Source organism: Taurulus bubalis, assembly GCF_910589615.1.
Source record: "Taurulus bubalis genome assembly, chromosome: 2".
Classification (NCBI taxonomy): Eukaryota; Metazoa; Chordata; class Actinopteri; order Perciformes; family Cottidae; genus Taurulus; species Taurulus bubalis.
Genome location: NC_136590.1, coordinates 434573 through 450089, shown reverse-complemented (window position 1 = coordinate 450089; position 15517 = coordinate 434573).

The following is a 15517-nucleotide window of genomic DNA, read 5'->3' as shown; positions in this document are numbered from 1 at the left end:
TGTAGACTCTGGACCCCACATAGACTGTAGACTCTGGACCCCACATAGACTGTAGACTCTGGACCCACAGACTGTAGACTCTGGACCTCACATATACTCTGGACTCTGGACCCACATAGACTGTAGACTCTGGACCCCACATAGACTCTGGACTCTGGACCCCACATAGACTCTGGACTCTGGACCCCACATAGACTGTAGACTCTGTACCCACATAGACTGTAGACTCTGGACCCCACATAGACTCTGGACTCTGGACCCCTCATAGACTGTAGACTCTGGACCCCACATAGACTCTGGACTCTGGACCCCACATAGACTCTGGACCCCACATAGACTCTGGACTCTGGACCCCTCATAGACGCTGGGCTCTGGACCCCACATAGACTCTGGACTCTGGACCCCACCTAGACTCTGGACTCTGGACCCCACATAGACTCTGGGCTCTGGACCCCACATAGACTCTGGACTCTGGACCCCACCTAGACTCTGGACTCTGGACCCCACATAGACTCTGGGCTCTGGACCCCTCATAGACTCTGGGCTCTGGACCCCACATAGACTCTGGGCTGTGGCCTGTGATGTCATGTGATGTCATGTGATGTGATGTTTGCACCAATCAGTGAACTCGCTGCTCATAATGAATAAATCTCTGTTCAGCCGCCAGAAAGTCTTTGTGTTTTCTTCATGTTTAGGAACAGGCACCATCAGGGACCAGAACCCGACCCCACCCTGTAGACCTGGTTAGTTTAGTGAGTTACTTCATTAGTTAGTTTAGTCACTTCATTCGTTAGTTTAATCACTTCAATCGTTAGTTTAGTCACTTAATTAGTTTCGTCACTTCATTAGTCAGTTTAATCACTTCATTAGTTAGTTTAGTCACTTCATTAGTTAGTTAGTTTAGTCACTTCATTAGTTAGTTAGTTTAGTCACTTCATTCGTTAGTTAGTTTAGTCAGTTTAGTCACTTCATTAGTTAGTCAGTTTAGTCACTTCATTAGTTAGTTAGTTTAGTCAGTTTAGTCACTTCATTAGTTTAGTGACTTCATTAGTTAGTTTAGTCACTTCATAAGTTAGTCAGTTTCGTCACTTCATTAGTTTAGTCACTTCATTAGTTAGTCAGTTTAGTCACTTCATTAGTCAGTTTAGTCACATCATTCATTACTTTAGTCACTTCTTCCGTTAGTTTAGTCACTTCATTAGTTAGATTAGTCACTTCATTAGTCAGTTTAGTCACTTCATTAGTTAGTCAGTTCAGTCACTTCATCAGTGTGTTAGTTTAGTCACTTCATTAGTCAGTTTAGTCACTTCATTAGTTAGTTTAGTCACTTCATTAGTTATTCAGTTTAGTCAATTCATTAGTTATTCAGTTTAGTCACTTCATTAGTTAGTTTAGTCACTTCATTAGTTAGTCAGTTTAGTCAATTCATTAGTTATTCAGTTTAGTCACTTCATTAGTTAGTTTAGTCACTTCATTAGTTATTCAGTTTAGTCAATTCATTAGTTATTCAGTTTAGTCACTTCATTTGTTAGTTTAGTCACTTCATTAGTTAGTCAGTTTAGTCAATTCATTAGTTATTCAGTTTAGTCACTTCATTAGTTAGTTTAGTCACTTCATTAGTTAGTTTAGTTAGTGTAGTCACTTCATTAGTTAGTTTAGTCACTTCATTAGTTAGTCAGTTTAGTCACTTCATTAGTTAGTTTCGTCACTTCATTAGTTAGTTAGTTTAGTCACTTCATTAGTAAGTTAGTTTAGTCACTTCATTAGTTAGTTTAGTCACTGCATTAGTTAGTCAGTTCAGTCACTTCATTAGTTAGTTTAGTCACTTCATTAGTTCGTCAGTTTAGTCACCTTATTAATTAGTCAGTTTAGTCACTTCATTAGTTAGTCAGTTTAGTCACTTCATTAGTTTGTTAGTTCAGTCACTTCATTAGATAGTTTAGTCACCTCATTAGTTAGTCAGTTTAGTCACTTCATTAGTTTGTCAGTTTAGTCACCTTATTAATTAGTCAGTTTAGTCACTTCATTAGTTAGTCAGTTTAGTCACTTCATTAGTTTGTTAGTTCAGTCACTTCATTAGATAGTTTAGTCACCTCATTAGTTAGTCAGTTAATTCACTTCATTAGTTAGTCAGTTTAGTCACTTCATTAGTTAGTTTAGTCACTTCATTCATTAGTTTAGTCACTTCATTAGTTTGTCAGTTTAGTCACCTTATTAGTTAGTCAGTTTAGTCACTTCAATAGTCAGTTTAGTCACTTCATTAGTTGGTTTAGTCACTTCATTAGTCAGTTTAGTCACTTCATTAGTTAGTTTAGTCACTTCATTAGTCAGTTTAGTCACTTCATTAGTCAGTTTAGTCACTTCATTAGTTAGTTCAGTCAATTCATTAGTTAGTTTCGTCACTTTATTAGTTAGTCAGTTTAGTCACTTCATTAGTTAGTTTTCTCAATTCATTAGTTAGTTAGTTTAGTCACTTCATTAGTTTAGTCACTTCATTAGTTAGTTTAGTTACTTCATTAGTTCGTTCAGTTAGTTTAGTCACTTTATTAGTGAGTTAAGTCAGTTTAGTCACTTCATTAGTTAGTCAGTTTAGTCACTTCATTAGTTAGTTTAGTCACTTCATTAGTTAGTTTAGTTACTTCATTAGTTTGTCAGTTTAGTCACTTCATTAGTTAGTTTAGTCAGTTTAGTCACTTCATTAGTTTGTTAGTTTAGTCACTTCATTAGTTAGTTAGTTTAGTCACTGCATTAGTTAGTTTAGTCACTTCATTAGTCCGTTTATTCACTTCATTAGTGTGTTAGTTTAGTCACTTCATTAGTGTGTTAGTTTAGTCACTTCATTAGTTAGTTAGTTTAGTCAGTTTAGTCACTTCATTAGTTAGTCAGTGTAGTCACTTTATTAGTTAATCAGTTTAGTCACTTCATTAGTTAGTTTAGTCACTTCATTAGTCAGTTTAGTCACTTCAGTAGTTAGTCAGTTTAGTCACTTCATTAGTTAGTTAGTTCAGTCACTTCATTAGTTAGTTTAGTCACTTAATTAGTGTAACAGTTTAGTCACTTCATTAGTTAGTCAGTTTAGTCACATCATTCATTACTTTAGTCACTTCTTTCGTTAGTTTAGTCACTTCATTAGTTAGTTTAGTCACTTCATTAGTTAGTCAGTTTAGTCACTTCATTAGTTAGTCAGTTTAGTCACTTCATTAGTTTGTCAGTTTAGTCACTTCATTAGTTAGTTTCGTCACTTCATTAATCTGTTTAGTCACTTCATTAGTTAGTTTCGTCACTTCATTAATCTGTTTAGTCACTTCATTAGTTAGTTTAGTCACTTCATTAGTTAGTCAGTTTAGTCACTTCATTAGTTAGTTTAGTCACTTCATTAGTTAGTTTCGTCACTTCATTAATCTGTTAGGTCACTTCATTAGTTAGTTTCGTCAATTCATTAGTCAGTTTAGTCACTTTATTAGTTAGTTTAGTCACTTCATTAGTTATTCAGTTTAGTCACTTCATTAGTTAGTTTAGTCACTTCATTAGTTATTCAGTTTAGTCACTTCATTCGTTAGTTTCGTCATTTCATTAGTCAGTTTAGTCACTTCATTAGTTAGTTTAGTCACTTCATTAGTTAGTTTCGTCAGTTCATTAGTCAGTTTAGTCACTTCATTAGTTAGTTTAGTCACTTCATTAGTTAGTTAGTTTAGTCACTTCATTAGTCAGTTTAGTCACTTCATTAGTTAGTTTCGTCACTTCATTAATCTGTTTAGTCACTTCATTAGTTAGTTTCGTCAATTCATTAGTCAGTTTAGTCACTTCATTAGTCAGTTTAATCACTTCATTAGTTAGTCAGTTTAGTCACTTCATTAGTTAGTTTAGTCACTTCATTAATTATTCAGTTTAGTCACTTCATTCGTTAGTTTCGTCATTTCATTAGTCAGTTTAGTCACTTCATTAGTTAGTTTAGTCACTTCATTAGTTAGTTTCGTCAGTTCATTAGTCAGTTTAGTCACTTCATTAGTTAGTTTAGTCACTTCATTAGTTAGTTAGTTTAGTCACTTCATTAGTCAGTTTAGTCACTTCATTTGTTAGTTTAGTCACTTTATTAGTCTGTTTAGTCACTTCATTAGTTAGTTTAGTCACTTCATTAGTTAGTCAGTTTAGTCACTTCATTAGTCAGTTCAGTCAATTCATTAGTTAGTTTAGTCACTTCGTTAGTTAGTCAGTTTAGTCACTTCATTAGTTAGTTTAGTCACTTCATTAGTTATTCAGTTTAGTCACTTCATTAGATAGTTTATTCACTTCATTAGTTAGTTTAGTCACTTCATTCGTTTGTTTAGTCACTTCATTAGTTAGTTAGTTTAGTCACTTCATTAGTTAGTCAGTTTAGTCGCTTCATTAGTTAGTTTCGTCAATTCATTAGTCAGTTTAGTCACTTCATTCGTTAGTTTAGTCACTTCATTCGTTAGTTTAGTCACTTCATTAGTTAGTTTAGTCACTTCATTAGTTAGTTCAGTCACTTCATTAGTTAGTTTAGTCACTTCATTAGTTAGTCAGTTTAGTCACTTCATTAGTTAGTTTAGTCACTTCATTAGTTAGTTTAGTCACTTCATTAGTTAGTCAATTTAGTCACTTAATTAGTTAGTTTAGTAACTTCATTCGTTTGTTTAGTCACTTCATTAGTTAGTCAGTTTAGTCACTTCATTAGTTAGTTTAGTCACTTCATTAGTCAGTTTAGTCACTTCATTAGTTTAGTCACGTCATTGGTTAGTTTAGTCACTTCATTAGTTAGTTTAATCACTTAATTAGTTAGTTTAGTCACTTCATTAGTTAGTCAGTTTAGTCACTTCATTAGTTAGTCAGTGTAGTCACTTCATTAGTTAGTTTAGTCACTTCATTAGTTCGTCAGTTTAGTCACTTCATTAGTTAGTTCAGTCACTTCATTAGTTTAGTCACTTCATTAGTCAGTTTAGTCACTTCATTAGTTTAGTCACTTCATTAGTTTGTTTACTCACTTCATTAGTTAGTTAGTTTAGTCACTTCATTAGTCAGTTTAGTCACTTCATTAGTCAGTTTAGTCACTTCATTAGTTAGTTAGTTTAGTCACTTCATTAGTCAGTTTAGTCACTTCATTAGTCAGTTTAGTCACTTCATTAGTTCAGTGTTTTACAACCTTTTTTAAACCACATTTTCGATAAAAGTTTACTCACTGACATATATGGTCATTATTGTTATTGTAAAATTGTAACATAATACAGCATTTATGGTTATTATTAATGTCACATTGTAGCATAATACAGCATACATGGTAATTATTATTGTCACATTGTAACATAATACAGCATATATGGTCATTATTGTCACATTGTAGCATAATACAGCATATATGGTCATTATTATTATTGTAACATTGTAACATAATACAGCATTTATGGTTATTATTAATGTCACATTGTAACATAATACAGCAATATATGGTTATTGGTATTGTCACATTGTAACATAATACAGCATATCTGGTTATTATTATTGTCACATTGTAGCATAATACAGCATACATGGTAGTTATTATTGTCACATTGTAACATCATACAGCATATATGGTAGTTATTATTGTCACATTGCAACATAATACAGCATATATGGTAGTTATTATTGTCACATTGTAACATCATACAGCATATATGGTAGTTATTATTGTCACATTGCAACATAATACAGCATATATGGTAGTTATTGTTGTAACATAAAACAGCATATATGGTTATTATTATTATTATTGTCACATTGTAGCATAATACAACATCTCCTGTTATTATTATTGTCACATTGTAGCATAATACAGCATATATGGTAGTTATTATTGTAACATAATACAGCATATATGGTAGTTATTATTGTAACATAATACAGCATATATGGTAGTTATTATTGTAACATAATACAGCATATATGGTAGTTATTATTGTAACATAATACAGCATATATGGTAGTTATTATTGTAACATAATACAGCATATATGGTAGTTATTATTGTAACATAATACAGCATATACGGTAGTTATTGCGCTACCTACTGTCATGGAAGAGTATTCAGTGTTTCAGGTAAACCAGATCGCTCCATCAGACAAAAAAAAGTGTTATCACTTTTTTATTTGTTGTGTTCCTGTTGTGTGTCCCTGCTGTGTGTTCCTGTTGTGTGTTCCTGTGTGTGTACCTGTGTGTTCCTGCTGTGTGTTCCTGTTGTGTGTTCCTGTGTGTTCCTGCTGTGTGTTCCTGTTGTGTGTTCCTGTTGTGTGTTCCTGTTGTGTGTCCCTGTGTGTCCCTGTTGTGTGTTCCTGTTGTGTGTCCCTGCTGTGTGTTCCTGTTGTGTGTTCCTGTGTGTGTTCCTGTGTGTGTACCTGTGTGTTCCTGCTGTGTGTTCCTGTTGTGTGTTCCTGTTGTGTGTTCCTGTGTGTGTACCTGTGTGTTCCTGCTGTGTGTTCCTGTTGTGTGTTCCTGTTGTGTGTCCCTGTGTGTCCCTGTTGTGTGTTCCTGTTGTGTGTCCCTGTGGGTGTGATGAGGGCTGCAGCCAGCAGGGGGCACATGAGGCACCGTTTACATCCTCAGATTGGAACTTTGTTTTTCAGGAGTTTGACTCCAGCTGCAGAGAGCTGTCTGAACTCTGCTGACCAATCAGCTCTCCTCCAAAGGAGGAGAAGGAACAAGAAGAAGAAGAAGAGGAAGAGGAGGAGGAGCAAGAGGAGGAGGAGGAAAGCAAGCAGAAAGAGTGGCAGACAAACAGAAGGAGCTTCATCCCCACAGAGACAAACAAATCTAAAAATAGACAAAAGAAGAGATTTCGTCCCTCTGTCCACAAGACACAAATACAGTACTATATATATATATATATATATATATATATATATATATATATATATATATATATATATATATATATATATATAAATATATAAATATATATATATAAATATATAAATATATATATATATATATATATATAAATATATATATATACGTATATATAAATATATATATATATATTAGAGCTGGGCAAAGTTGAAAAACTTGAACTGATTAATCGCATAATTTTTCTGGGATTAATCTCATTATGCGCCAAATTCAATAATGAAGTAAAAACTAGTGTATTGCGCACTTTTATTTTAAAGTAATGTTATCAGAACAATATAACACTCTGGAGCAGTATAACAGTATATAAATCTAAAATCAGGCATGAAAACGGGTCAGGGGAAAAAGGTGAGAAGGATATTACCCCTCTAGGGGGGTCCGGGGGCATGCTCCCCCGTAAGAAAAATGTAAATATTCCATTTTTTAAAGCATCAATCTGATGCATTTTGAGATGCTTTTTTTGCCAACCTGGGGAGAGCTGGAGAAACGTAACTTCAGCCATGAGTCAAAAATGATTATGGCCTCCTTACTAAGTATTATGCAAGCCATTTCATGCCAGCCTGTCACTGGGTCTAACATTTACAGTCAGACCTGCAAACTCATGAGGGGTGAAAAAGGTGACACGAAAGGGGGGGGCAGTGACGGGCGAGTTAGTGCTGAACAGCGTCACTCGTCTAGAAGCTGACAAACTATGATCATTATGGGTTTTAATTCTTCTTTTGTCAATACCCAAGTGTACATACATATATATATATATATATATATATATATATATATATATATATATATATATATATATATCCCTCTAAATTAAAGCTGCTCGCAGCTGTGACTGGGCCCTCGCTTCAAGCACGTCGGGGACGCCGGCGGGTCGCCGGCTCTCCCGGCCTCGAACATCCGCCTGGCAGGCGAACGTTCTCGGACGGACGAGCCGGCGACCCTTCGGCTTACCCCGACGTGCTGGAAGCGAGGGCCCAGTCACAGCTGCGAGCAGCTTTAATTATTAGGGCCCGAGCACTGACGTAGTCAGATCGAGGACCTATTGAAATGCAAAGTATTATTATTATTATTAGGGCCCGAGTACTGACGTAGTCAGATCGAGGACCTATTGAAATGCTAAGTATTATTATTCCCGACCTATGCGCAGGGAAAAGAGGTGCTTGGGATAAACCTACATTCTTCAAACTTTGCACACCCATCAGACTCGGCGAAAATTTTAATATAATTTGGGTGTCGACCAAAAGTCTGAGAAAATGTCTCTATAGCGCCCCCTTTAGGCTGAAAGGCTACGCTTTTTGCCAACTATGGCCGATTGACTTGAAATTTTACACACATGTCCGGGTGGGACTGCTCTACAAAAAACTCATCCGTGAAATTAAAATGCGCCTAATTAGATTTTCCGCCATTTTGAATTTTGTAAAAAACACAATTTTGCCCATTCCTCCTAAACGCTGGGTCCGTTTCTTACGAAATTTTCTGTGAATCATCATTGGCTCAATGTAATGAAACGGTATTGTCAACCGTGTTGATATCTCATTGCGTTCAGAAGTTATTAACCAATTAACCTCTTAGGGGCGTGGCTCAATGTCAATACACATAACTTCCAAATTACTTGGCCTATCTTCACAAACTTTGTAGCATATGTCAACATCGTGTCCCTTAACGGACCCAAATTGTTTCATAATATTCAAACACTAGAGGGTGCTGCAGTGAACCGATCAATTTTGGCATTTTCCTTGTTTTCAGGCGTTGTATTCTGACGAACTCCTCCTAGAGATTACACACGATTGATTTCACATTCGGGCAATATGATGTTGAGACCTTTGCAGGGAAAAGTTATCAAAGGATTTTCAAAATATTGAACTATGTGAGCGCAGAGCAGCGGCAAAGAGACACCATTTTCCATGAAAATGGAAGTTGCTTTAACTTGGCCGTACATGATGGAATCTACTCCATATTTCTCATATGCCATGACCTCCTGACCCTGAAGACATCCATATGATCAATTTTCATCCTAGTCATAGCGCCACCTAGAGGCAACAGGAAGTTACATGTTTTCTACTTGTACACCGTGCTCCTCACAGATTATTCAGATCCCTCTCAAAATGCGTCGGAACAGACTTAAGACATTGGTAATGCATCACCTTGAAGATTGTAAGGATCCGTTGAACGGCGTAGCGTCGGTCCATCGCAGAAGTTCGATCCTTCGCCATGACCGAATAAACCGATGTAACTCGACTCCACATGATAAGATCCTTTCCAGGTTTCACATGTTTGATCAGCCTCCAGGCCTGAAGACATGTGCAGTCTAATTTTTAATTTGAGTCATAGCGCCACCTAATGGCAACAGGAAGTAAATATTTCTATACTTTGGCTTGCTTCTCTTAGTCGGTCAATCAGATCAACTTCCAATTATTTCTAGACAAACATAAGACTTTCATGATGTCAGTCCCTAAAGCTTTTGATTTTTTGTGTAACGCTGTTGCCGTGGCGCCCCATCCTTCGCGGTCAACAACGAAGGTACTTTTGAGGGACTAAGCATGCTCGAAACGCAACTAAACTTGGCACACACATTTAAAGGCAAAGATGTAGTTGCCTGATATGACTTGAATGACTCAAAACTGGAACTTCGACTCGATAGCGCCCCCAACAAATATTCAATTAATCAGCCCCAGCGCTACGGTTGACCTACATGTATGAAACTTGCTAGGAATATGTAACACATGTAAACTTAGAAATAACTCTCTTGGGACCATGCACTAAATCGTACAGGAAGTCAGATAGCGACCCCTAAAAAAACGTGTTTTTTTTGACTACCTGTGAGTTGTGAAAGCCCACAGTTTTTGCCCCCTATCACTAATTGACCTGAAATTTGGCACACATGTCCGGTTGTGTCTGCTCTACAAAAAAGTACTTGGTCGCACTAAAGTCCGCCTACTTAGAATTTCCACCATTTTGAATTTTGATGAAAACAATTTTTTCCTCAAATCTTCCTAAACGCTGGCTTCGAGTTTTACAAAATTCTCTGTGGATCATTAAAGGTTCAATTTCATAAAAATATATCAAAAGCTTGTTTGTATCTCATTGTGTTCAAAAGAAAAGGACCCATTAACTTCTTAGGGGTAAATTCAACTAAATTCAACAAAGCAGCCCTTGCAGTACGTTCAACATAGATATACAATATTTGATAGGCATATGCACCACATATAAACTTAAAAATAACTCTCTTGGGACCATGCTCTAAACCGTACCAGAAGTCGGCCATTTTCATTTCCGTCCTTCATTTCCAGTTCAAATTGCCAGAGTTTCCCAGTAGGTGGCGCTCTGACTATGAGTTCATATTGGCATGCAGAAGTCTTCCAGCCATGCCTCTCATAAAGCATGTTAACTTTGGAACAGTTTTGACAAAGTACAGTGGAGTTACAACAGCTTGCTGCATGATCACGAACCATATGCAATAATCGTCACACCACTTCCACGCCGTTCCATAAACCCTCAAGCTTTTGATCACTTTTAATACATATTTTTATCTTTTATATATATATTTACATGTACAAAATATATATACATATATTCCATTTTCCAGAGGTCAACCTTTCTGCGAAAAAGAGGAAATATGTGTCTGTCATCACATCAAATGACAGAACTCAGTCTGCGCTTCCCAGATCTTTCTGCCATTGAGAACGAATTCAAGCTGTTCTCGACTCCCTTCTTGATGATGCAGAAGAAGTGAAGAGAGTCTGAACTAGAACTGATGGAGATGCAGTGATGAATCTCTGAAGAACCAGCTTCACTTTCTCTCCCTACCGACTTCTACTGGAGCTTGGAAAAGGCCAATTTTCCTCTGATGTGATTTATATATATATATATACATAATTGACCTCATTTGATTCATTTGGCCAAATACCTTACCTGAGTAGCCCAGACTTTCATATATTTTTCTGTTTGTGGCCCTCGGTGAAAAACGCTTTGACACCCCTGATATATATGTGTATGTGTATATATATATATATATATATATATATATATATATATATATATATATATATATATATATGTATATGTATATATATGTATATGTATATATATATATATGTGTATATATATATATATATATATACATATATATATATATATATATATGTGTATATATATATATATATATATACATATACATATATATATATATATATATACATATATATATATATATATATGTATATATATATATATATATATATATATGTATATGTATATATATATATATATATATATATATATATGTGTGTATATATGTGTGTATATATATATATATATATATATATATATATATATATATATATATATATATATATATATATATATGTGTATATATATATATATATATATATATATATATATATATATATATATATATATGTATATGTATATATATGTGTATATATATATATATATAATCTTCCTCTAAATTAAAGCTGCGAGAGGGTCGCCGACTCTCCCGGCCTCGAACATCCGCCTGGCAGGCGAACGTTCTCGGACGGACGAGCCGGTGACCCTTCGGCTTACCCCGACGTGCTTGAAGCGAGGGCCCAGTCACAGCTGCTCGCAGCTTTAATTTACTGTGATATTCATATATTTTCTTGTTTATTAACATGTCAGGAAGGATATATTTAGTTCTGAAGCATTTCAGTTATTTGTTTATTTAAATAATAGCCCTTTTATGAATGTAAATTATAGTGGACAGCAGGACAACATGAATGTATTTAATGACTCAACATTGTTGTCGGAGACAGAACTCAACATAAAGGTTCTGTCCCGGATAGTTGAGGGAGAACCAGATGTGGAGCGTTCAGATGATGAGAGATGAGGATGAGTTTGAGTCTGGTGAGGAAGAAGAGTAAGAAGATGCAGGAGGCTGAGATGAGCAGACGGGATGAGTGCCGTGGTCCTGTGGGCCAGGAGCCGATGTTTAATCCCTGACGCACTACGACATGACTGCATTTAATCCAAATACATATGTGTGAGGTTTAATTATTATTCCTGTTATTAGCTTTCATTAATGGTGTTATTCTCCATCATAACAGATCACAGCTGCTTTCATACTGTAGAAGACTCTACAACAGGGGTGGCCAACCAGTCAGAGACTAAGAGCCACATTTTTTACTGTGTTACTGCAAAGAGCCGCATCATACCCCCCCCCCCCCCTCCTCCCCGTGAGCCAAAAATTAAAATGTCTCTGTTACTACGACATAAATCCATTTAATTTAGGGTTAAGAAACCAACATTACTCTATCAAAGATCAAACTTAAAACAGATGAAAATAACAAAGTCAAAGATTAAACACACGTTATTATATTAACTTTGTTCAAAGCTTTTTTGTCACAGTTGAGAAGGACATGACTCTAAGAACATGCATGTGGTCTGGGGCAGTGGTTTAACTGGTCTGGCTGCAGGACCCACCATCACCCTGAATGACAAGCCGCGACCAAAGCGAGGAACATTTTCAACTTCTCAATTTGATTTAATGAAAATATGGCACCTAGGTTTGAACCTGAGATAGTATCACAGTATGCCAAACAGAAATATTCCCTTTCAAACTCAATTAAAAACCCAAAAGTGCTTCTTAAGGACACAAGGTAATACAACACACATAATAATGTTATAACTTCAGCCTTTTTGAACATAACAAAAAAAAGGTTGGGAATGAAGCAAACTATCACAAATAGTCCGGTGTGTGAACTCACGCAAGTAAAGTGTGTTGTGAACGCAGCATTGAGGAGTGTGTGAATATTCAATTCAATTCAGTTCATTTTATATAGCCCAAAATCACAAATTAAAATGTGCAATCTGTACAAATAACATCCCTGTCCCGGGACCTCACATCAGATCAGGAAAAACTCCCCAAATAAAGATAGTAAAAACCATTTCACAGGGAAAACAGGAAGAACCTTCACAGAGCAACAGAGGAGGATCCCTCTCCTGGATGGACAGAAGAATAGATGTCATGTGACCAGAATGAACAACGTTACAGAGTTACAGCACATTACTTCAATATGACTGAAATTGAATAAATTGCACTCTGCCACATAAAAAAATCCCTTCAAAATAAAAGCACAGGATTTTTTTTTTTTTTTTGCCCATGTAAAATGACCGTCCTGACGGACTGAAAACGGGTCCGCGAATGACTGAAAACAGGTCCGCGAATGACTGAAAACGGGTCCGCGATTTCATGGCTTTCAAGCCGTCGCGCCTTGATTTCGACACCAGTGGTCTAAAGTATTTGCAAAATCAATAAAAAGATTAAAAAAAAAATTTAAAAAAAACTTCGATATGAACGCAAGAGCCGCATGAAACCAGGCAAAGAGCCGCATGCGGCTCGGGAGCCGCGGGTTGGCCAGGCCTGATCTACAACCTGCAGACTGAGTCCTTCACTACACATTGACAACTAAGTATTTGAAGATTGAGCAGCATTCATTTTAAAGATGAAGAATTATGTTTTATAATCAAGTTGAATGTGTTATTGGTTTCATATCAATCTATAGACATAATTTGTTAGTTTGCTTATCTTCTATATTTGTCTTTTCACACAAATGGTCATGTGGTCCTCTACAGTGGACATGCTGTACAATTACAAATTAAAATAATTTTCAAAAAGTCTAAATTGTAAGATGTTTTTTTAACTCTAAATAGGTCACAAAAAATATGAATTTGGAAGACACTATTTTCCCTCGGTTCCCAGGAGGATAATATAGAATACAAACACAGCTTTCCAGTTATACAAGAGGTGAATGACTCACAGTGATATCTCACACACAGTATTACAGTAGTGATATTCACAGTATTGTATTTGTAAACGATGAGGCCTCGATGACCACCAACGTTCGCCATGGAGTTCCACAGGGTTCTGTGCCTGGACCAATTTTATTCACCTTATATATGCTTCCTTTAGGCAGTATTATCAGAAAACACTCCATAAACTTTCACTGCTATGCCGATGATACTCAACTATATCTGTGGACAGGCCTGGACTGGGACAAAAATTCGGCCCTGGACTTTTTGGTCCAGACTGACCCACCACAATCTGTGCGCAGATACTATGCCAACTCGGTCCGTTGATGTACTGTACATACAACCACACAAGCCCTTAATAACACTACTATACTGAAATGGGTCATTGTCTCCTTGTCTCTTATTTGATGTAATTTAATCTGAAATTTTCCATAAATAAGTGTTAAAAAAAAAGAAAAGCATGGACAATAAACCATAAACACTGACAGAAAAAAATAGGTAAAGCATCTTTGAACAAATTGGGGCTTAAAGGAAGTATATTGATGCTTAAAACACTTTAACTCTGGTGACCTGATTTGTAATTATAAAAAATGTGAACAAGCAGATATGCATGTTCAAACCACAGCACCATAAAATAGTGGTTAATTAATCAGGATAGTATATCATTTTCCAACACTTTAGAACTAGATTTACACCACACGCTATCTATTATGTCAAGTAAAGTTCATAGACAACGTTTCTGAACATTTAGTGAATGAGTGTTTATATTTAGGCAGAAAGTACAGTGATACGTGCTTGTTGACGCTAACTAATGTTGACGTTACTCGTGGAAAATATATACATGTCGGGTGCAAGAGCGCGTTCTCAATGCTTTAACAGTTGTAATACTGCAGTTCACCAGTAGAGGGAGTCCGTTCATACAGACGTGTCTTGTCCTCATTAGAAGCTCCCCTTCATGACACTGTGCCACCATGGCAGCGGGAGCCTCACTTTCACTGTCCGACACCTGAGAGGACCCGTCGCGCCCGGCGCAGCCAAAGCCCCGGAGCCGGAGGCTACGCCACCGCCGCCGGCCCCGGCCCCGCAGCAGCAAACATGTTTATTATGTTTCTGCTCTCAGCAGCATCAGTTGCGACAGCTTTTTTTTTCTTCTTTTCCCTCAGTTTTTCTGCACCGCCTATTTGTTTTTTCTCCATTTTTGCTTTCTCTTCTCTCTCACAGATTGCTAATGATGTCATTAGCTCATCATTAAAGGTGATTGGACGAGGGGGGTCTGGAAAATGCGTGGGCAGGACTACTGGGCCTATCATAGGGCCACTGGGCCTCTTATGCGTCTTTACATTATTGACCGGCCCACCGGGAGTTTCCGGTACTCCCTATGGCCAATCCACCACTGTCTGTGGATCAAGCCAGATGAAATCCACCAGGTCGCTAAACTTCAAGCGTAAACTTTAAAGACATCAAAACCTGGATGACCTGACACTTCCTGCTGTTGAACTCGGACAAGACTGAAGTAATTCTACTCGGCCCAGAACACCTCAGGAATCAAGTATCTGATGATATGGTTTCTCTGGATGGCATCGCTCTGGCATCCACCACCACCGTAAGGAATCTCCTTTGGGTCCCACGTGAAACAGATCTCAAGGACCACCTTTTATCACCTATGGAACATCTCAAAGATCCGACACATCCTGTCTCAACGCGATGCAGAAACATTGATCCACGCATTTGTTACCTCAAGACTGGATTACTGTATCTCCGTATTATCAGGCTAAATCCCTTGGATCTCTCCAGTTGATCTAGAATGCTGCAGCTCGTGTACTAACGAGGA